Consider the following 22,258-nt stretch of genomic DNA (forward strand, 5'->3'; position numbering starts at 1 on the left):
TAAAGGATTGCAATGAAGTGGGTTTTTTTTCATTTATGGAGAAATGCTTCAGGTTACAGTACTTTAGAATAAACAGTTAGATAAATTGGCTTTTCCAACTATTAGTGAAATATTGCAAACCACTAGCGAGTCTTGTTTTATGTGATTAATCTGTCTAGTTTATAACATGTGAATACATATGAATAAACTGTGATACCAGTAGCTTAAGATAATAATGGGGGGGTGATGGGGTTTAGAATAGGAGTAGACAGTGTTAAATTTCATGGTGAGTACTGTAATTAGGTTTCCAATAAACTGCTTACAGTATTAACAGTATCTGGTATTACCTTTATCAAATCCAGAAAATCATGTTCTCTACCAGATATCAAAGTATTACATGAAAATGAATGGAAGTACTGGACTGAGCGTGCTTCCATGAGTGAATAAATCAATGATGTGTGTGCAATGTAGAAGTGTGTATATATAATATATGCATATTATATGTTTGCTAATGTTTGCTTTGGCTTATACATGCAGTTGTGCCTTACAGCATGCTCAGCTGTGGCCAAACAGAAGCACTCAACCAACTCTGTAAAATAATGTTCATTGAATGCTATTTACAACATTGTTTAAAAATGTCAAGGTTAACATCTCAAATGAAACATCTGTATTTTTATGTTTGATATGACAAAAGGGCATAAGAGATTGAACTTGTGAGCACACAATGTACAAATTCTTTTGTGCAGTCTTCCTGCAGTTAAAAATGTGCTTGCTTATGAAATTACTAGTCGGTTTATTTTGAATCAACAGACGGGTCAATAATCAGTGCAGTTAGTACCATGAGAGATGCTGATGACTTATGCCTCCAAGTTTTCCTGAAAATTTTCATTTTCAGAGCTCATCAAATATCTGTTTTGGATATATTGGTGGCATAGTTAAAATAGATTATAAGCGTTCCCCAAATAGGAGCTTTCTGATCAACCTGACTTGCTGAAAAAAACACATGCAACTTCCATCTAGGAATGTTTAGAACGTCCATAACTTGTTTTGAGTTTTGTCTTTTGGGTAAGTTGAGATTTAGAGACTTAAGTAATTTGCACTAGCAGCGTTGTTTCAATTACTGTCTACCATGAATGCAAAAACTTTCATCCTGCTTTGCATGGAGAAGACCCCCAGTTTTGTAAGTGACCCGTACTTTTTTGTTTGCTTTCTTGTTTGTGCTGGCACTTGGATGTTTAAAATGTATGGCTGTCTAAGCTGACTTTACCTTACCATAGAGTAAGGTCAGACAGTATAAATAAACCATCCTCTTAATTACTGACCAGTCTACTAGGTTTACATTTTTTTTGTGAGCTCTTCTAGCAGATCTGTTTCCTCCAGATAATTGAGAAATACCTCTTCCCTTCCTTCCCTAACCCCAGTGATCAAAATAACATTGGGATTTGGGGGAAGGGAAGAAAAGAGCTCTCACTTCTAGAAAAGCTGCCAAATAACAAAGCGATGCAAAAGGCTGTGGGGATGCAATGATGATGTTCCATGCCATAGAGATAAGAAATGGAGGTAGCTGGTTACAAATGTTAGCGCTTTGGGAACTAATTGAAATCTTTCGTGCTCTGGTTTATGTTCCCTCAGCAAGGGAATAAACAATGTTGGATTCAATGAAGGGTTAAGTTATTCATGGGTGACTTATCTAGCCTGTTTGGTAATTACCTCTTACATGGTTCTGTTTACCTTTATCAACCTCAACATCTGTCTGCCTCAACATGAGCTATATTTATTCCTCACTGGAGGGGGGTTGCATATAGCTGTCAAACTGCTGTAATATTCCCTTTGCTTCTTGTTTTGGTAAAAGCAACATTCAGTTGTTTTCTGTGAGATTAAATTGGCTTGAGAAACTATTTTTCAGAAGTGGCACCTGGGGAAGTGTGGTGACTCAACCAACTAACTTTGCTTATAATAAATTGAAGAACCAGAAGCCTTTTGGGTATGCAAAGACGACTCTTCCTTACAGATGTATGTTGAATATTAACAATTAAGCTTTACGGTGTGTGCTTGTGTTCTGTATCTCAGAGAAAACTTTGGTCACTGAAATCATCTGAGATTCTTTTCAGATACCCCCATTAAAACCTTAGGCACATTAATGTGATGTTACACACTTTCTGCTTGCAGATATTTGACTTTTCTAGCTGTTTGTGTACCCTGGATCAGAGGTGTAGATATGATTTGGGAGACGAACAACCTGTCCTACTTGTTCTGTAAGCCAGGAGATTTCAGCAACTGAAGGAGATAGTCCTTTGGATAGTCCCTTTCCAATTCAACAGTGGTTGAATTCTTGATATGTTTAAAGTTCCTGAAGTTTTGAATTAACAAAAGAACTAAAGGCAGCAGTGAGAGCTGCTTGGATCGATGGATACTGTGAATTGGAAAGGTCTGGAAGTGCCTGAGTTGCTGTACCCCTACCGAAATAAGTTCTGATTTGTGACTTTAATCTTTATCTTTATTCCTATGCTTAGACTGATGTTACATTGCCTTGTCAGAAGCGCAGCTACGAATCTAGAACAGCCTTGTAGTCATAACTGGGCTTTAGTAGCTTAGCAACAAGAACAAGCCAAATATATATTACATGTTTTTTTTATTCTAACTGCTCTTTGATTTCTTACTATCTGCAGCTTAAGAATTCAAAATGAAGCAGCTAACTTGTTTAGAAGAATTCGGAGGATATAAAAAATATGCCGAATATGAGAAGTGGCAGGCTGACTCCAGGTGAAATTAGTTGGCACTTTCACAAGTTTTGATCTCTAGAAATCTTCATTAACCTTTTTTAGAGATCCGTCAATCAATCAGCAGTTCCTCCCAGCCAGTGTTAAAACTTTACTAGAAAATAAGCTGTCAGTGCCTTCATCAGTCCAAGGTTTTTGAGACACTGAGTGATTTCGTATTACTCTTGAGTACGTTCTGTGTGTTAATACTAGCTTGCTTCCCCTGTCACATTTCAGCCATGTATTATAAACTCCATAGGAGCAGGATGAGGCCTTTGTCTTCTGAAACATCTGGTACTTAATGCTGCTTATCTGTGAAAGGGAATTAAAATCCCTGCTATTGTTTATAAATGCAGGGTATTTTCTTCCATCATTAAACTTGGCTTCTAAGGATTAAATCTCTAAAACTACTTCCAGTTCATAACAGTTCACAGAAAACTTGGATACATTTTAAAAATTATTTTGCAAGGGATTTTGAGTAAATAAAAGCGAGGAGAAACTGATGACTGGTGTGGTGTAAACTTAGAGAAACTGTTAGCTTTTTGAAGAAACTTGTTCAATGAAATCACAATACATGGCTTCTGTTAACAACACTTTAAACCATTAATAAATAACATAATTTGGTAATTTCAGATTATTTCAGTTGTAATTCAAGCACAATTTGGGTTGTAATGCAACCAGTAAATCCATTTTAGTTCTTCTGAAAGGTGGGATCCGTGTGCCTGTTTCATTAGGATTACAGAAGAAAAAAATCTGTATTCTGTGACTTGGGGTGGCTGCTGCTTTCAGCATGAAAAACTTGCTGTCTGACTAATGAGTAGTGGTAGCTGTAAACATGAAGTTTCACATTTTATATTTAATATGATAAAAGGTTTGCCAAGCCTTGCTTCAAAGGCTCTTTCCAGTGCTATTGAGTGTTTTATGAATAGTTAATAGGCACAGAAGTGACTGTCAGCACCAGAACTGTTCTTCATTCCCCTGCATAAATTAAATATATTACACTAGTGCTTTTAAAAAGAAACTATGTACATTTACATAAGGAAAAACACGAACAGTTTACATGTGCTGCTTACCTTTATAATGTCACTTATTTAGGGATGTTTCTCTGGTACGGTACAGGAATAGCCTTGATTTTTATGCATTTTGTATCTGAGTGCTTATCTGTGATGGCATTACTTTGTTTTGCTGTGAGAGCTAATGGGCTCTTGTAAACATTAGCTAGTCTAGCATTAAATATTGAAGCTGGTCGTTTCAAGCTAAACCCTGAGCATGGTGTTCTTTTTAGGCAATAACACTTAAGTAACAGCATTTCTGGAAACTGCGTATTTCAGTGCTAATTAATAGGTTTTAATAGAGAGAAAGGCTGAGCTAAGCAGAGCAGAATACCATAGGTTATTTTTGTTTGGAAAAGAAATTATTTCTTTCATTATATGTTTTCGAATCAGCAAAATACTGTAGTTGCTCATGTCTCATATGAGACACGTTTCCTGTGTGTCTCATACATGTAGCAAAGCTGTTCGGTGGGTTGGGCTGTCATTTCTCAGTTAAAGCATTTAGACATAATATCTCAGGAAAAAAAATTATCTAACATTCAAAATTTCTTCCAGCCTGAAGCTTAGCAGACCATGCTTAAAGGGTCTTGAAATCTTGTTCATGTGAAATTGCTAGTATGGAAAAAGTGTGTTAAGCAATAATTCAAACTGCTGATTCGGAGAAATCTCAAAGTGGTAGCTGAGAAGTCATTATGCTGAAGAGATTTAATAGCATGGAGTGAACTTTTAGTATGAAGTAGTGAACCTCCCCATTGAAATTTAGTGTTGATACCTGTCTGAGAAGAATGCACGTAGGTAAAGAGGAGATTATGGAGACGTATTTAGAAACCAAGCATGAAATGTTACAGATAAGTTAGCTTCTAGGTATGTTTCTTCAAAGGAATTAAGGTATCAATTGCTGACTCAATTCAGTGTGGAAGGGGATAGTCTTCCTGAGGCTGAGCCTGAGATCAAAGGAAATCTAAAAACCTTAAAGATCTGGTGGGGGAGAAGGGAACAAAGGGATTGGATGAGCTTTTAGAGGCTGCCTATAATTCAAGTGAAAAAAGGCTGACTGGCTGGAAAAACTCTCGCAGATGGAGGAAGCTCTTCAACATAAAGCGGCACTGACTCTTTATTTCAGCTCAAGTAGTTGAGTTTATTCCTCATCACTGCCAGAGGTTACATTTATGTTAAGGTTATATGTATTTATAACTGGCTTTCTACAAAGCTGCATCTTACCATTTGAGCTGTGCCTTACCTCACCTTGTCTTACCCAGAAGAAACTGTTTGAGTTGCTGTAACCTGCTCTTTGACTCTCAAAGTTAAATTCCTGTACGATCCAGCTGCATCTGGGCTCCAAGGCGTAGCTGCATTTGATGCTGAGAGTGAATTGCAGGATCTGAATTCCTCCTTGGAAGAATTAATGGCTTGAGAGCTGACCTGTCCCAAGAGGGAACTGTAACACGGCTAACCTAAGGACAAGAATTGAATTTACAGTGGATCCAGAAAAACTAGCATAATAAACACTTAATTAAATACATTTTTCAGCCTTGTTAGCTTTGAAGTTAGTCTTTAAGATCATGTAAAGTTTGTATTCAGATCTCAAGTGGTGGAATGTATAAAACTGCAAATATTGTGCCTGGGGCACATGTTAATTGCCCTATAAAACCTCCCCACCCATAATTTTTTGCTTATTGACTAATTTTATGCCCACTAAGGGGTTGTGTAAGACTAATTTTACTGTACTTTTATTTAACCAACAAGCAAGTCAGTCAGGCTTTCATATCAAGTATCGCAATATCTTTTGACCTCAAATCAATAGCAGCACAGTTCTTGAACACGTAGTCCTTAGTGGAAGGTTTGGTTAAGGTTATGTTTAAGGCACCTTTAAAAGAAAGGTGCTATGCAACTATTAAGATTTTTAATCTTGGGGGCAGTAGGAGCACATGCTTTATTTTCATATCAAGGCAAGTGCCACGCGGTCTGGCAGTTGTGCAATAACTGTTGCTTACAGAGCTTTTTTTATATCAATGTTCTGTTTTTCTTTAACACTGAATCTGGCCTTTGGAGGCACAACTGATAACGCATGGCAGATTTTCAGCTGGGGTAACATGAGGATTCATGCTGGCTTTAGGACTGTACAGACTGTTGGGCTTCGGATGAATAGCCTTACTAGGGAAGAGAAGTTGAGTGCGAAGGAATTCAGAGGCTTCTCCCATAGCATGAAACATGTTTCCTATTATTTAGCAGTAGGTAACTTTTTGTTCCCTTTTTTTTTGGCTGAATAAGGTCTGCTGAAGAAGCTGCTTCTAAAATAAGTCTCATACTTGCTCTGGTGCTGTTTTCTCCCATTTCAAATCTTTAGCAGAAGTCCTTGATCTTTTAATTGTGTACTGTGGGAATGTTAATACTTTTTTTTTCCTAGCATAGAGTGTTTGCAGTAAAAATTGCATGAGAACACTTCTTTGAATCTTAGCTTGAGGCCTCCAAAAATAATCACTCCCTAAGAAGGAAATGGACATCTCTACCCTTATGTAGATGCTTCTTTCTACTAGTAAATCTTTCCTGTCCAGTATGCTGCCTCCTCTTTATCTTGAGTAGCCAAGGTTTGAGAGACTAAACTTTTTGGAATGACTTAGGAGTACTTTGACATCTGTGTTCCCCTTCTTTCCCAAATCTCTTGTTCTTTCCTGCCCCAAGGAGATCTAATAAAGCAGCAGAAATAAGGACCAGTTAATAATGCTCCTACAGGCTAATAGTGGTGAACTGGTTATGGGACTATATTAAATTATAAGCGGATTTTTTTGTTTTTAATTTACATATGAGTCAATAGCTTTTAAATTTTCTTTCAGTCTATCGTAAATGTGCTTTTTACTTCTCTTTTAACATTGGGTCACTGAATTGTCTTGCAATTCTTCCCTCCCGCACATATTGGACCCACCTTGTTGCTGTAGCCAAGACAAGCCCATAGGTTTTCTTTTGCTTTCAAGGGCAGCTCTGGAGTAGAAAGGGGCACGTATAGGACTCAAGGAACTGCAGGATCCCTGTATTTTTAGATCTCCCTTACTAAGATTTCCTGTAGGTGGTGGGGAAAGGATGGGAGAAGTCGGGGCAGACTTTGGCCTCCTGAAAATGTGCTAAAATTGAGTGGTTTTAGACACGCACCTTTACAGAACCCTTCTTCTTAATCTGCTTTCCACCCACATACACTCTCAGCTGAATTTACAAAGCCCACATCTTTTTATACTTCTGTCTAAACACCCTCTAGGAGAGCAAGATGTCAGGTGAATCTGTGAATGTATGTGCATGCACAACGGGATCTGAGTTTCAGTTTTCTGTTCAGAATTTGAGTTTGACCCTCAACTCTGACCAAGGTAACTTTGTCATAGCGATAACAGAAGAAACACGATAGTGCTTCCATGCTCTTTATTATGAAATAATTGCCACCAGGGCAATTTTCCAGCGGGTAATTGCCTGTTCTTTACTGTAAAAAGAGACCTTTCAGCTCTTTGGATGGGGTTCTGGTGGTGGAGACTTGCAGATGCAGAACCAAGATACGGGCACCCAGCTTTTGAAACTTGCAATGCCAAGACTCAAATCAATGATTTTCTATTGAACGTGAATTGTGAAACAGGTTATGAAAAGGGAATGGCTGAGAAGTCCTTAGTGAACAGGAGTCTTACTTTTCAAGGAAATAAAATTAAGACCACTTTTGAAATGAAAAGAATGTCAACAGGCTGTTGCCAAATCACGTAATGCTTTAATAAAGCTTGCTTCAAGAGGATTGTCAAAGCTGCAGCCCCTTAAGCTCTATTCTCCTCTAAGTCTCCTGTGTGCTTGTTGCAACAGTATTTCTGTTGTGATGCACCCTCTGGGACTCCATTTTAATCATCCTCTTTTAACCAAACAACAGTTGAGAAGGTTTCAGATATGCTTCCTGCAGGCTATTTTGCAAGAAATCATTGGAAAAGTTTTGAGCTGCTGATTCAGTTTGATGATAAAATTTGATACAAGTCCATTTAACTAAACAGGGAAAAACCAGGTCATAGATTTCATTTACATTGGTTTGGATAAATCCCCAATAGCTCATGTCACTCCATAAACATATTTCTCTCTGAAGTCTTGAGTAACAGTGGGTACAAAGCAGCACAGATGCAGATTTTTCCATAAATAGATAAAGCCAGCAATATACGGTATTAACATTTGGTGATCTTCATTTGGAGCCTCATGGTGGATTTTTTGCAGTGTAGTAGATGCAGAGCATGTAAACTGAGTACAACCTGGTTTTCTACAGAAATAAATTGGATTTAAAAGGGTTTCATCAGACAAGCAAGCATAACTTGCCCACAATCAGAACGACCTGAAAGCCTAAACTCTGTGAAGAAGAGTAAGATGAGTAGGTGGCAAAGGGGAGGGAAAGACTTTTAGCTGGGGGCAGTGCTGGGCAGGTAGCGGCTGCCCAGAGCACTGAAGTACTTAGCAAGTGCTGCTAGACCTGGTAGGTGATTCCACTTGTGCTTCGAAACTGAGAAGAGATACAAGTCCTTTATTTATTGTCACCCCTCATTTGAGGAAAAACATATAATCCACGTTCCCGCTGCTGGGGAGGATGTCTAGCAAACAAGGTTTCCCCCTTCCAGTCACTGTCATTGGAAACCGTTCCACTTTGTGTAAAATAGCATACAAGTTCATGAAAGCAGGTCTTCTAAATGACTGCGCTGTCACTGTAGCATGTCTCGGCTGTCCCTATTTATATTGAATCCCTTTGTAAAATAGGTGCTTTATGAAGTCGTTTCAACCTTGAAATGCCCACCGTCCATGTGGCGTTCTGAAAAGTAAAGATTTGGATGCAAATACCTTCTTGGGATTGGGTAAACAGAAGGATTTGAGTCTGAGTTTCTATTATATATAGGGAATGGTGACTGCTGCCTTATACTGCTCTACAGCAAAGTTAGATGCCATCTCACTGGGCTGTGAGGAGTGCTCCGTGTGAGGACAGAGCTGATGTTTTGTGTAGACACAGGCCCTGGGCAGCCGGAACCACTCAGACACTCCTGCATGTGACCCCACCAACATTTTGCATAGCAGCTGGAGGGAGACTTTGGAGAAAAGTCAGATGAGCTTAAACTTCGGAGGTAGAGCAGTTGAATGCCAAAATTGCAACTTCATTGTCTACCTCCAGATTACTTTACGAAGTAAAAAGCATTTTAGTGAAGCAAACTTTCTGCAAATAGAAACTGAATTACTTGGAACCCAGAACTGCAGCCATAAAGTAATGTCAAAACATAGACGTTACTGTGACAGGCAGTCTTCAGAAACAGCTTCCACACTCAGCACAAGAAGCCTTAACACACTTCCAGAGCAAGACTACTTTTTTCCCCACAGAAGTGCTGATACGGAGAACAGTGAACAGAAAGGATCAGTCCCTACAGTGGCCTGGTTCTGTCCTTGGTATCAGTTTTGTCTTTGGCAAGTGTCCCACCATGAGGCAGTGCAGTCTCTTGTAATATGCCGATAAATTTTGTATAGCTTCTGCTCAGATCGTCATTAACCTTGAATTTCTATCCTCTGAATCCTGATTTATGTTCTTTCTGGCTCAAGTGATAAACTGAGCTGGATCATTTTCTATGTGTTTTCATGTATAGACTGTTTAAAAACATGAATTTCCTCCTTTTATCAGTTGTGCTACTCTGTAAACAATGGTCTTTCAATAATTCAGTCTATCAGAATTGAGGGCCCCCCCAGGATAATCTGCAAATTCAAAAAATATCCTGCTGGCTTTAAATGAGCTCTTGATCTGGAGGTGTTTTAATACCTCTTACAAATGTCGTATCTGGACACTTCTGGAAATTAAAGTATTTCTTTGGAGAATGGAGATCAAGTTCACACACTTCAGAGTTTGTGTAGGTGGCAGGAAAATTAGTATTAAATTACATATTCTAAAATCAGTGTTAAACTTTGACACTCTAGGAGAAATTTTCATGATCTAAACCCAACCAAATGCCTCAGGTATTCAGATAAATGATTGTTTACCAGGGTTAATTAGTTGTAATGGATACAGTTGCAGCATTCACTGTGTTTTCCTTGCCTGATTTGGAAAGCCAGGCATAGTGTCTTACCAAGCCAGACATTTTCTGGCAAGGAAGAGTCATTACAGGCATACCTGCTGTCTTACATGGACTACATCAGGTGACTTAAAAATGATTGTTTATCGTACTCAGATGCAATTTAAACAATTTATGTAGCGATGGGATGCCGCTGCAGCCTTGGAAACATCTGATCTGGTGTTTTGTTCCAAGCTACAACAGAAATGAAGAACAGATGCACTATGCTCTGCTCCTTCTTTCTCCTCTTGTGTCGTTATTCTGTAAAACTTCACAAAAATAGGTTTCTGGTCACTAGACTTCGGTGTCAGTTTATCACCTCTGTAGTGGTTCTGCCCTATATCTGCCTTTTTGGAAAAACTGCTTATTTGAAGGGTTTAAGTTTTTTCACAAAGGGATATATTCCTAATATTAATGCCTTTGCAACATGAATCGAATGATGCTTGCTTTATACTGACTTTAAATAAGAGCAGAAGGAAACTTTGTCATCTGTCTGAAATGAAAATTAAGTTTAAAATTTTTTTTCTTTCTCTTTTGGTTCAACAAATAGCAGTATGCAAGAAACACAGTTTTCAAACCTGAACTGGCTAGCATCTCAGAGGTCATCGCTAGCGACCTGTGGTGAGCAGCAGTGTTGACACCTCGTCCCTAGTGATTTGCTGGGTCCCCCCAGGTACAGACATGCTGTATAACAGTGGAGAAGCTGAAGAAGTGCATGGGGGGAGCTTTCAGGATATTTGGGGATGGAATGAGAAAATAAGATTATGTAATCAGTTAAAAAGCTGAGGGTGGCTCTTTCTCTGTAATTTAATCAAGGAGTAGCCTAACAAGTGCTCCTTCCTCCTCCGAGGTAGTCAAAAGTCATGGGTCATAAATCTTGTGCCAGGGACTCCATTGATTTTGATAGCACTCAGCGTGTGTGAGAGGTTACAGAGATAAATGAAGGGGAAGGTTATTTTTCTGCACTATGGATTCCGTTGACGTGGCAAATTTTAAAATAAGTTTTCAAATGTTTTTAAGCTGCAACCTTCAGGAGAGGGGTTTGGTAAAACTTTCTCTCCATCAGATATGGAAAGATTGCCAAATTCAATCTTGAAAATTATTTAGGTTTCAATCTTGAAAATTATTTAGGTTTCAATCTTGAAAATTATTTAGGTTTCCTTTGTTGGATGACTGAATAATGCTGTGTTGCTGACTGCACCTGTAATTCATATATATAACTCGTTCCATTCTTTTATAAGTTCAAATGACAAGAAAAAGGTTCCAAGCAGAGTGATGTAAAGTAAAACTGCTTTTCACAATATGATAAAAATACTTGTCTGGTTGTTTGGAAAAGAGTTGTGTTCTACTTTGTCCCCATTAGGGCCTAATTCTCAAAATTTGCACATTTGTAAAGGAAGTGTTTGCTGTCTTATTTGCTGGTGTGCTCTGCTTCTTTAACTTCAGATTTTATTGGTATATTTATCGTTCCATGCATAGCCTCACCAATTGTGAAACATAACACATGCAAGTAAAGATTGCATATGAGAGTCTGCAGCAAGGAGCCTTTTTCATCTTGTGTTGATTACATTTTATTCTAAACTATCAGTTCCAGTTATTTGGTGCAAAGTGACTCCCTGGATCTCATTATCCTTCATGTAGAAATGTAAGTCGTATAATTCTTAAACAGCTCAGTAAGGGTGGGGGAGCCGCTCGTCCAGGACGCATTAAGTGTGTTATTTGGGGTGCTGCCTGAGACTTGGGGGTTAAGTTCTGCTCTAGTTAGCAAAATTTCCCATGTGTGCAACTTTGTAGTATGACCCTGCAAGCTCAAAATACCAAGATCAAGATTTTTATATAGCTAGAGTTTGGAAGACTTCATTGTGAAAGCAGCTCTGCTTTTAAATCTCTCCAGTACACGTGTAGAACGTGTTTCATGTAAGTTATGTTCAAGCCAAAACATACAAGTTTATAGAAGGCGGTGTGTAGGAAAGCTTGAAAGTTTGAGGCAGGCTACATAAACACCAACACCGTCTTTTTAATCAGCCCCCATGATTTCATCTGAGAGGATGGTTTTCTGTAGTGCTTTACCCACAAGGCAGGCAGTTGGTGGAATAGCTATAGAGGAAGACGACTTGGGGGGAGACCCTCAGTTGATTAAAATTCTCTCTGTATGATAATCCTGTTACCAGCATTCGCATGTCTAGAGATTGTTAAAACAACTGATGAACTGCAGTGTTTTTCCTGGAGCAGTGGTCTACATGGAAAACCATGCCTGCAAGCTACAACCTGCAGTTCATTTGTTGAAGCAAATAGGAAAAGCACTGATAGGATTTATGTTTTGCTTGATTTAGCCACAGGAGGAATTAACCTCAATAAAGGCAACTGCGTAGAGGAATGCAGTTTCTCTTTAGGAGCTTAGTACGCGTTATTTTCAAAATTCCTCTTTTTAAGTATACAATGAATAATGAGTTAGAAGAATCAGAATTCATGTATAATTCAGCAACACTTTTATAACAGCAAATAATTTAAAAGTGAATGCAGTGTTAGTGTTCTTTGCTGACTTTTAGCTGGTAGGGCTTCCCAGTACCACAGTTGTGACAAAAATGATCACAGGCAGAGTGTTTATTCCTGTCATAAACAAACCTATAGTCCTAAAGACTTTAGAAAGGCCAGAAGGTTGATTTTGCAGTGTAGTAACAATTAACAATACACTTTTTGTAAGCCTGTTATGGGAATGGTGGCTTTTTGAGAGGCTTTGAGTATTGAAAAGCGGAGTAAAGCACTTTGAGCCTGCATGACATGAATGGCCTAAGGAGTGTAGGTAGCATCAATTCAGCTTTTTTCCCCTCTGACTAGTTTGGGCATTTCTAGCTGGAAAAAATGGCTTTTAGAATATGAAGTTTATATAAGGACCTGTAATGTTTATTAGCTATTATATTTTTTCGCATTAGGTCAGCTAGGGTATTTACAGAAGGAGCTGCCTGCACCATTTACTGACCCTTAAAAGGACTATGCAAATGTGATTCTGGCTGAAATTTAAAGATCAACTGTCCGGTCAGTAATCCCCGGGAAGATGAAGGTTCTCAAATGGTATCTGCAGGGGTACACAGGCCAAAAAACACCTTCTTGAGTCACTGTTTTCGCATGGCTTCCAAGCATGTAGTCAAGCCTAAAAACTGGGGAAGAGGAGGATGATTTTTATCAATGTGCAAAGACAAGCTCCTTGCATTTTACTCTGCTGTACACTTACTGTATTTTCTAATACACGCAACTTGAGGCTGGAAATGAACTGTTTTCTTTGCTGCTTGCAATTCAGGGGCGCGAATGTTGTGCTGACCATACTCTGCCTGGCTGCCTGCTCAACAAAAAAAATACTTTTTTGGCTACCTTCAAGTCTGTTTGCCTTCCTTTTTCAAGTTCTGTTCCTGGATACACTGACCAGATGCCATGCTGGGCTACTTATATGCCAGTCATTTGTTTGGCAGTGTGAACCAGATCCATTATGGTTTCCTAGGGCTTGGGGGTTGGTGGGGTAGAACGGACACATCAGGAGTAAACTTCTGCTGCAGTGAATGGGAGTTTAATATCTAGGTGATGCCTTCTAGCTCAGTGTTTGCTAGACTGGTATTTTAAAAGTCTTAACCTTGAGCGAGTCTCATAAAATTTGGGATGTCCTAGCCATGCTCTTCATCTTGCTCTTGCTTAGTTATGTTGATCAGGCTTCTACCTCCCCTTGAGGTCTGGTTAGAGCAGTGCAGAAGAGTAGTCAAAGCTTCCCCTAGACACAAAATCCTTGCCCTGCAGAGCAGCACAGGACCAGAGCACCCAAGCAAGGGCTCAGCCTGCACCTACTGCTGCCTTGTGATGCTGCTGGGCAGCCCCCTCCCAGCTATGAGCAGCCCCGTATTGCATAGGTCCCCATTAAGCAAGTACGATTTTAATTGAAAACTTGTTCTTAAGCAGAACAGAAAAGTTGTTTGTTAACCAGATCTTTTTTAGGGGGTGGGAGAGGGTCAGTTCAGTCTGGGTTGAACACCCAGAGTTAACAGTTCAGGTTTGGCTCTACCTGGAGGAAAAAATAGGTGTTAACACCAGGTTTTGGTTAGGATTTGATTCAGCTATGCAAGTAGATGGTCATATTCTGGGGCATTAATGTGTTAATTGCTGCAACAAAAGCTCCACTGTTGATTACCAGAACAGGCTTAAGAGTTGGTGCTGAAAGATTTTCTATTGTATATGTAAGCATCTCTTGAGTTTGGGAATTTTAAAGTGCGTTTGAGCCAAAGTGCCCTTGTTTATAAATTTGCCAATATTCTAGAAGTGGTGACGAAAAACCCTATTGAGCTTTGGATAAACTGGGATGCTGCATATCTTCAGGCAACACATGTCACTGTAATTGATGTCTAATCTTGCAGTGAGACAGAGCGGTGAAGTGCTGCAGTGTTACGTAATAGCGCAGAGTCGAACTGGGGCATCACGTACAGCTGATGCATTTTAATTACATCCCGTAAAGGCAGGGGAAGGATTAGTGTGGCAAAACAATTTGATTGCTGCATTCGTATACGTGTCTGCATACATTTAGACACTTGTGAGTGATGGGAAATGGATGCTAGCGTAGTTGCATGTGACCTTTGAGTCCTTCTGTATCTGCAGCTTGCTTAACTGGCCAGCAACAGGAGACAGCATTTGCAGCCTGTGAATAAATACACTGACGTAAAGTTAGCCTCAGGTGGTTATACTGATGTATATGTATAGTTGAATACAACCTGCATTTTTCTGGGACCGTGAAGGAAGTTCACAGCTTTTTATTTGACGTAAACACCTTTGTTATATCCCTAAAACGGCTTTTCAGTGGAGGTTAAAAGGAAATTTTTTTTATTACTGCTTGTTCAGCACACTGGAAGTTACATCATATTTAATCTATATTCAATTTCAGCTCGTTAAGCACTGTGATGCAAATTTCTTATTAGTGTCAAAGTAATATATTTCTAAATATTGGTTAATAAGTGAGAGAGGAAGAAAAGTTAAAAACAAGTTTCCCAAGAGCCAAAAAGGACAGCACAGATAATCTAGAAAACTCCAGTGAATCAGTTTCAGCAGTCGATAGGAGCTCTTGGCAATGTTGCCTCTTCTTGCCCTCTCTGGAGCTTAATTACCTGCTGCAGCATGGAGAAAGCTTGTTTGGCACTCTCAGTGTTTGAGTATAAAAGGTTCAGCTTCTGGCTTAAGTAAACCTGGCACTTTCACTGGTCTGAATGTAGCCTGGCAAAAATAAATACCGTAGTTTTGGTAAGGATATAATTCTGTGCAACCTATAGGAATTGCTAAGCATTTTTACTACAGTAAAAAATGTACAACAGCAATTGATTCTTTGGTCTCTCCTTGAGCAGGGCATGTCATAGGCGTTGCCTTTGATTCCTCCTCTTCAGCAGCAGCAGGAGTAGCTAATATTGGCATATATGTCTATTAGCAATTGCTTGATATATTGGATAAGGAAGTAGAAAACTGGATTGTTATAAGGGCAGTAAGCTAGAAATAATCTTCTACCTGAATTACTACAGGTTACTCCTGTGGAAGTAGGTTAGTAGGAGGGTTAGAAACTTTAAAATAAATAAAGCTTCAAAAGCTTTACTTGACAACATTTGTGATCAGGCTAAAAGGAAAACCATATTTGCTTGCCTGCAGATCAGTGCATGTGTTCTTCCTCCGATGCCTCAGACCTCTGCTCTTCTCAGGCTTTTGCTTCGCCTTTCCCCCTTCCACACGTACCTTTGGCTCGCTTCTCTTAACATATGCTTCTCTTTCCTGACACAGCACCATAAAACTGGGTTATAAACTAGAAATTGTCAGGGAAGCCACATAAACCTTTCTACAACTTTGGCAGAATGGTAGTATAGCAGCAGAGCTTAATGAAACACTGATGACTCCCACGGTTGCCAAATATGAGAAGGGGAGGACAGTTGTAGGAGGTTGAGAAGCAATAATTGAGCAGAGACAGAAAATGGGAAAACTGGATGATGAAATCCTTGAAGAGGCCTGTCACTTATTTCCTTAATTCCATTTTTCAGAAGCGTTATTTAAGCCAACGTGGTTGCTGCTGGCATACTGTTGCATGGGTAATTTCAAAAGCTATTGCTGTACTGAAAGGCAGAATAGCTTTGCCAGAAGGGGATATTACTCTTCTACAGCTTAAAAACACCTCCAGAACTCTGTATGTGAAACACCGCCCTAATATTTCTGTACTGAAGCTGTTGAAGAGCAAGAGGATTGCTTTATTACCAGTTTAGTTATTGTTCTTTCAAAATGGGTGGCTCTAGTCTAGTTGTAGGCATGGCGTGTAATAGTTGTAATAGTTTCCAAATTTTTGGAAGTTGTTTCTGCTGCAAAAGTGTGGCTTGTTTGCATCCAACTACTAAGGAAATTTAAAATTTGAAATACAAGTTTTAAGGAAATGTTGGACAGTTTTCCCAGCATCTCTAACCTAATTTAATCCTTTCAATATTCCTATTATTTGTTCATATATCTCAAATCTAGATCCAGCTTTCATCTGTAATCTTGTCCTTAAGACAGGGAGTGACTAAAGCAGAAATGTAGGCACATTTTAAAGACATTAATCTGCTGTAAAAGTTTTGGATGTCACAGCAATGCAGGTAGCGGATCCCTGTCCTGGAAGAGGAAGACACACAGTGCTCGAGCCCTCTCCCCTGCAAAGTGTCTCTTTGGTCCTGTGGATTTTTCCCGATGCATTCAGGGTGGGCTGCAGCTGACTTTTGCTGGTACTTTTGGAAAGAATTTTCTACATTTTGCCCTTGAATGTCAGTCCTTCAAAGTCCCATGCTTTTTATGTCCTTGTAATATTCCTATTAATTATTTGTTCTCTTGCTTATCACTCCCCTCAGTGCTAACAACCCCATCCAAATCGAGGAATCGTGCTTTATCCCTCCACTCTCATATCCCACAACTGATTCCTCGTTTGCACCAAGGCAGCAGCCCTATCCTCGCTTCATATCATCCGGCGCAGTAATAGACCAGCTGAGTGAGGCCGAGAGCCCAGCACTCCCAGCCGTTGCGCAGCCATCCCTGCTGACAAGAGCTAAACAGGAGGGGGAAGGAGAGGATAGACTTCTTGCAAGCGGGTGATAGTTTGTGCTCCAGAAAAGTATGTTCAGATTGCAGGGTGCACGTACTCCTGCCTGTAAGATGTATATAATGTGCTGACAGCTTGTGAATGTTGCAGGCTAAGCAGAAGAGCTCTTATTTGACAGGCACAAGAAGAATTTCAGGATGTGAATTTTACCAGTGGGAAGATTGAAGCCACAGTTTTGATATTGCTCCTATTTTATGTGGTGTTTATTGCAATAGGTCATTTCTGAGACACTGAGTGAATAAAGATGCCTGACAACTTGATAGACTATCATTTTTACGTAGAAAGCTAGCAGCAATTAAAAACCTCACAGTATCGATTTTTTTCTGAGTTTTTCCACCTGCACTCTTGCAACTAAATTGAGCCTTGTGATCACACATATTGGTCAGTATAATTTTTCTCCAGTGTTGTGCTGTTTGCAGCTTGTTCAGAGTGGCTTCTGAGGAAGTGCTTGGCTTGAGCAAGTGTCATCTTGCCATACAGGCTGGGCAGGCGTAATTTAATGAAGAGCAAAATTTCCACATAAAAATGAAGTCCAGTATAGGACTTCATTTCTTGTCACACTGGCAGCCGTAAGATACTGTAGCATTAGAGGTGCAAATTAGAGGTGCTCTCGTCTCGTATGATATCAGACTCTGATTTCAAGAAGTACTTAAAATTATTTCCTTCTTAAAAGCTTGTACTTTCACATTTGGAAGCTGCTCAAATCGTGGTAATGGGCACCAGGAAAAATTACTGTGCTTTTTCATATATCCCTTTCCTGTTGGTCAGAGTTCCTATTTCAATCCAGAAGTTAGAAGGTGGTTTCTCATGGGTGCAGTAAACTCAATGTACAAGTGCTGACTGTACTGCAATAGTGCTCAGGCCACCAGTCAAGCCTATTCCAGTGCATTGGTTCAACATATATTGGCTCAGGTATGGTTTTTTTTGGCAGCTCGGAATCCCACACGAGCTCTAAGCCGTTGGAAGTCCTAAAATCTGAGGGGAGATAGCAAGAAGCAAAAGGATTTGTGGTTGAAGTTTCATGGTGATACAGTTGTCAAAATAGGCATGCAGCTTGTTTTCAGTTTCCCGGGGGGACTCAAATGTGTGGCAACTCTGTATTTTTATTTTAAATATGAGGGAGTGGATATCGGGGTGCATTTATGAAATGATAGCAGCTGCATTCTGAAATCCCTGTTCCTCACATAGACACTCCAAAGCTAAAATGCTTGCATTTGTGGTGGTTTCTACGATTCTTTTGTAACAAGATGAAGAGCAGATACTGGGGTTCTAACTTTTTCACAGCTTTTTGACAAGCATTGGTTTTGCTTGCTACACTCTTTAAAAATATAGTCTAAACAAAGCAGCTTGTATAAGCAATGCATTTTTAAACAGATCAATGTGAAATATTTTTAGCAACACGCAGTATTTTATACAGGGATGAAATTGTGGAATACAAAGTATTTGCAGCGCACGACAGCTTCTTATGTTAGTTTAGAAATTTGTGTGGTGTTTACTTTAAGTGTATAAACAAGTCTCTAGGTGATGATTTCTGACAAATGAAAATAGGAGCTTAGCATCCTATTCCCATATCAGATCTTATTGTTAAGCTTATAAAGAACTATTTTTCCCCCAATAGAAGTTATCAAAAAGAGGTTTTGAATAGAAACTGCTGCATGTGACTTAATCTTTCTTCCATGTAACTCGTGACCTCACGCAGCCCTTAGACTGATGGTGACACAGTGAGCATTTCCTGTGAACCGTGAGCAGTGCTGGTCCCACTATTGTTGGGCACTTTTTTTGTCTGGGAAAAAACAAACCCTTATTTACTAGAAGCCAGTGTCCTGTTTGTTTGTAGCTGGCTGGGAAATGCCATATTACAAGGGTCTCAGTGGCAGTCGTCGCTGCTAACAGAAGCTGTTGTTGTGTTTTGCTCTTTTTCTCACTGATTTGTATGAGACTTCTGAGTCTGCCTTGTGACCTGCTCCAGATTCAGTTCATGGCACAAATACTAACCTTGTTTATCCAATATGTTTTTTTCCTCCTCAGTGTTTCCTCAGATTAGCTGTCAGTAAAAGGCTAAATAATAAACCTCCAGTTATTATTCCTCCCCCAAGAGGCCACCAGGTTACTTTTCCAAGTTGGCGAATGGCGGTTTGCTGTTAGAGCTGCTACCTGGCAAGGCAAGCGTGGTGGTGGAAAATTACAGACAAAATAAAGGGACAGCATTGAACTGGTAATGGGACGCAGCTGCTTTGGCCTTCGAGTCCGCATGTGAGTCTCAGCAGCCTTTGGTAAAGGCATATGCTGTGTGATACTTCTCTTGGCCATATGAAATCAGTCCCAGCCTAGTTATAGCCTGTTCCAGGTGGGTATAGCAGCTCTCAGCGGTTGGGACATTTTACATTTGGCTGTAAGATGTTGTGGCGAGGCAGTGATATGGATGACAAGCTTGCTGTGCGGTACTGCCTTGAAACCTGGTCAAAACCAGCATCCGTACATCTGTTCTGCACGTCAGAGGCTGGATGCTGCAGGGCTGCTGGCCGGGCATATCACCGTAGCCAAGTTTATTTAAAATACACGCTGCATCTGAGTCCTTGCCACTAGACAGGGGTATCAGAAGGAACTTCTTGGTGTCAAAATATTCCCTTTATCTCTTCATTTCTGCTCATCGTCATCTTGTCCTGGCTTGGATGCCTTCTTGACTGTCTTCCCATTTTAAAATATTGTATAACATGGTGAAGTTCTGTAGGTATAGCAGCATATACATACACAGAAAGGAACCATTAGGATATGTAATTACTTTCCTCAACTGCCTAGCACCCTTCGCAGACATAATTTCTATAAAGTTTCATTATTGGAGCTCATTCTTGTGATGCAGCAGACCTCTGGAAGACTTGGGGTTTTTTGTATTGTGTGTGTATATATATATACACACACACACACATATATACACACACAATCTCTAAGTATTTCAATTTCAGTCATCTTATTTATTTTTGCTTCTACTGCCAAATCATGCACGCCAACCTAAATATGCATATCATGTATGCAGACATTCAAGATACTAAAACCAGAGCAGCCTGTTTTAAGGGAAAAAAGTATTTTGGGGTTGGAGTTCTCCTTGTCTGTCTGGAACTTTCTCATTTATATGAAAATGTCTAGCACTAAAGCAAACCTACTGTTGAAGTGATGAAGGTCCTGTAGACTTTGCCGGTATGAAGCATTGATTTTATGAAGAACATCTGCAAGGTATGTTTTGAAGTCTTGCTTCATGGGACAGTGGAGGTAGTGCTCAGTGCCTCGGAAAGCTCTTTCCTGGAAGGCCCATGGTAGAACATGGCTGTGAGCTTTACAAAAGTCTGACTTTCCAGCAACAGTGCTGAGTGCAGACATCAGAGGTGACAACTAAATCTATACAGAGAGAGAAGGCTCTTCTAGGCACCAGAACTGTTGTCTCGCAGAGTTTTGGTTTACTAGGTAGACTATGGCTTATCAATAACACATCTCAACTTTAAAACGTAGAAAGCAAATGCAAAAGGAGGCTTTGGGTAACTAACTTTACTACCCATTGCTAAAATGATTGCTCTGTTTGCGTGCCCATACATTATTCAGGTGAGGAGTCTGCTGTCCATCAGGCAGGTTCAGGAGGAAATTCTCCTGCCAGCAAAGTAGTTTTTCCTGTGCTGTTTTATTTTAGCTTGCACATGCACCAGCTTCCCGCCAGGAATCTTCTCTAACCCCACTCAGTAGTTTTCTACTTGAGTAACCAACTAAATTCTAATGTGACGATATCACAGTTTACATACTTACAGTAAAGAAAAGTCATACACTTAATAAATAACTATTTTGAATTCTGCATAACTATATAAAACACATATGATGATTTTATAAACTGCTAGCTTACACTTGGAATGCAATTTATAAGAGCCCTGCCACTCAGGTTATGAAGTAGTACTATAGCATGACTTCTCCAGCAAGAGAAAAAGCAGGTTGTGCTCGTGTTGATGGTTCCTACCATTATACAATCTGTGGGAATTGCTCATGTTTCACTTGAAAGTTATCCCTTTCCTGTTTACTTGGAGGAGCACTGAAAGCTTTTTAGAAATTCTTCCATTTTTCTTGGCATGGGGCTATTAATTCTTGTATAGATTTTTATCGTGGCCTCTTTTTCTAAAGATAGATATTTTGGCTGCTAAAGAGTAGTTCAATAAAGAAATATCGAAGTGGTTTGTCTAAAGAAGGATCTCCAAACATACTATTCTTGGTTTTTTAAGTGTCCTTTTTACCCTTCCATAAAAGCTACATCCCTAGCTCCGTTCTGAAATCTTTGAGATTCATGTCTTTTGCAAAGTAAGCTATTTTCAATGTAAATATTTGGATTTAGGCTTTTATTTATAATACTTAGATGTTAGGAAAATCGCCCTTTTCAATCAGTGAAAATAAAGCCTTCTCAAGAAAGCATTTGAGTCTCTCTCCTCTGACTCATACATGGAAAGATAAGACTCCCTAATTGTAGGCATGTAACAGGTTGGATAAAAACCCTTTTTTCCTTTCTTTTACTGGCCTGTAAAATCAAACCAGAATGCAGGCCTTGATCTGATTTTGAGTTATTACATGCAAGGTTGATCTTGAAAGTACTGAAGTCAAAGTAACGCTGGCAGTAAGAATCACTGTTTTTTAATAATCTTAGGACATTTTTATGACAGTTGTTTAACTGTGGCTATAAAGCATAAAAAACCCCCTATCTTTCCAATTTAGAAATGTGCAGTTTTTACAGTTGAAGGAAAAATATTTGTAAACAGGTTTTAATTCTCTGCAGAAGTCATTTCGAATCATCATTTCAAATGGATTAAGTGTTTCCAGAACTTTTTTTCCTAAAATTTGTATACACTGCAGAGTTGTGCCATTGTAGACTAGAGAGGAACAAGGACAGAGGGACAGTGAGCTGTACAAGCCCCTGGTGTCCCTGGATATACACTCCTATTGCTTGTCCCTGCTGTACTAGCATTTCCTTGTTGTTTCTGCTCATAGTCTCCGTTAAAACAAGTTGGTTGTCTCAATGGATGTTGGAATATTAAAAGAGAGTCTCTTAATTGTGTCCATTTTACTTACATCTATCTATTTAAGGTTGTTTATTCATATAAGATAGGATGATGCTTGTAATGCTAGAATGGAGCTCTTGCTAGCCTTCATCCCCTGTGTTTATTTAAAGCAACTGTATGATTTACTGCAAAACCTTCCCAACGTCTCTCAAGTGTTTACTGATGGATG

At 39.4% G+C, this 22,258-nt stretch overlaps 1 protein-coding gene across 2 annotated transcripts in view; it reads left to right on the forward strand.

Annotated features, from left to right (window-relative positions):
* The window catches only part of SLC45A4 (solute carrier family 45 member 4), a 63,702-nt gene that overhangs the window by 28,944 nt on the left and 12,500 nt on the right, over positions 1–22,258 (forward strand). The window lies entirely within an intron of this gene.

Source organism: Gymnogyps californianus, chromosome 2 (genome assembly GCF_018139145.2).
Source record: "Gymnogyps californianus isolate 813 chromosome 2, ASM1813914v2, whole genome shotgun sequence".
NCBI classification, from domain to species: Eukaryota; Metazoa; Chordata; class Aves; order Accipitriformes; family Cathartidae; genus Gymnogyps; species Gymnogyps californianus.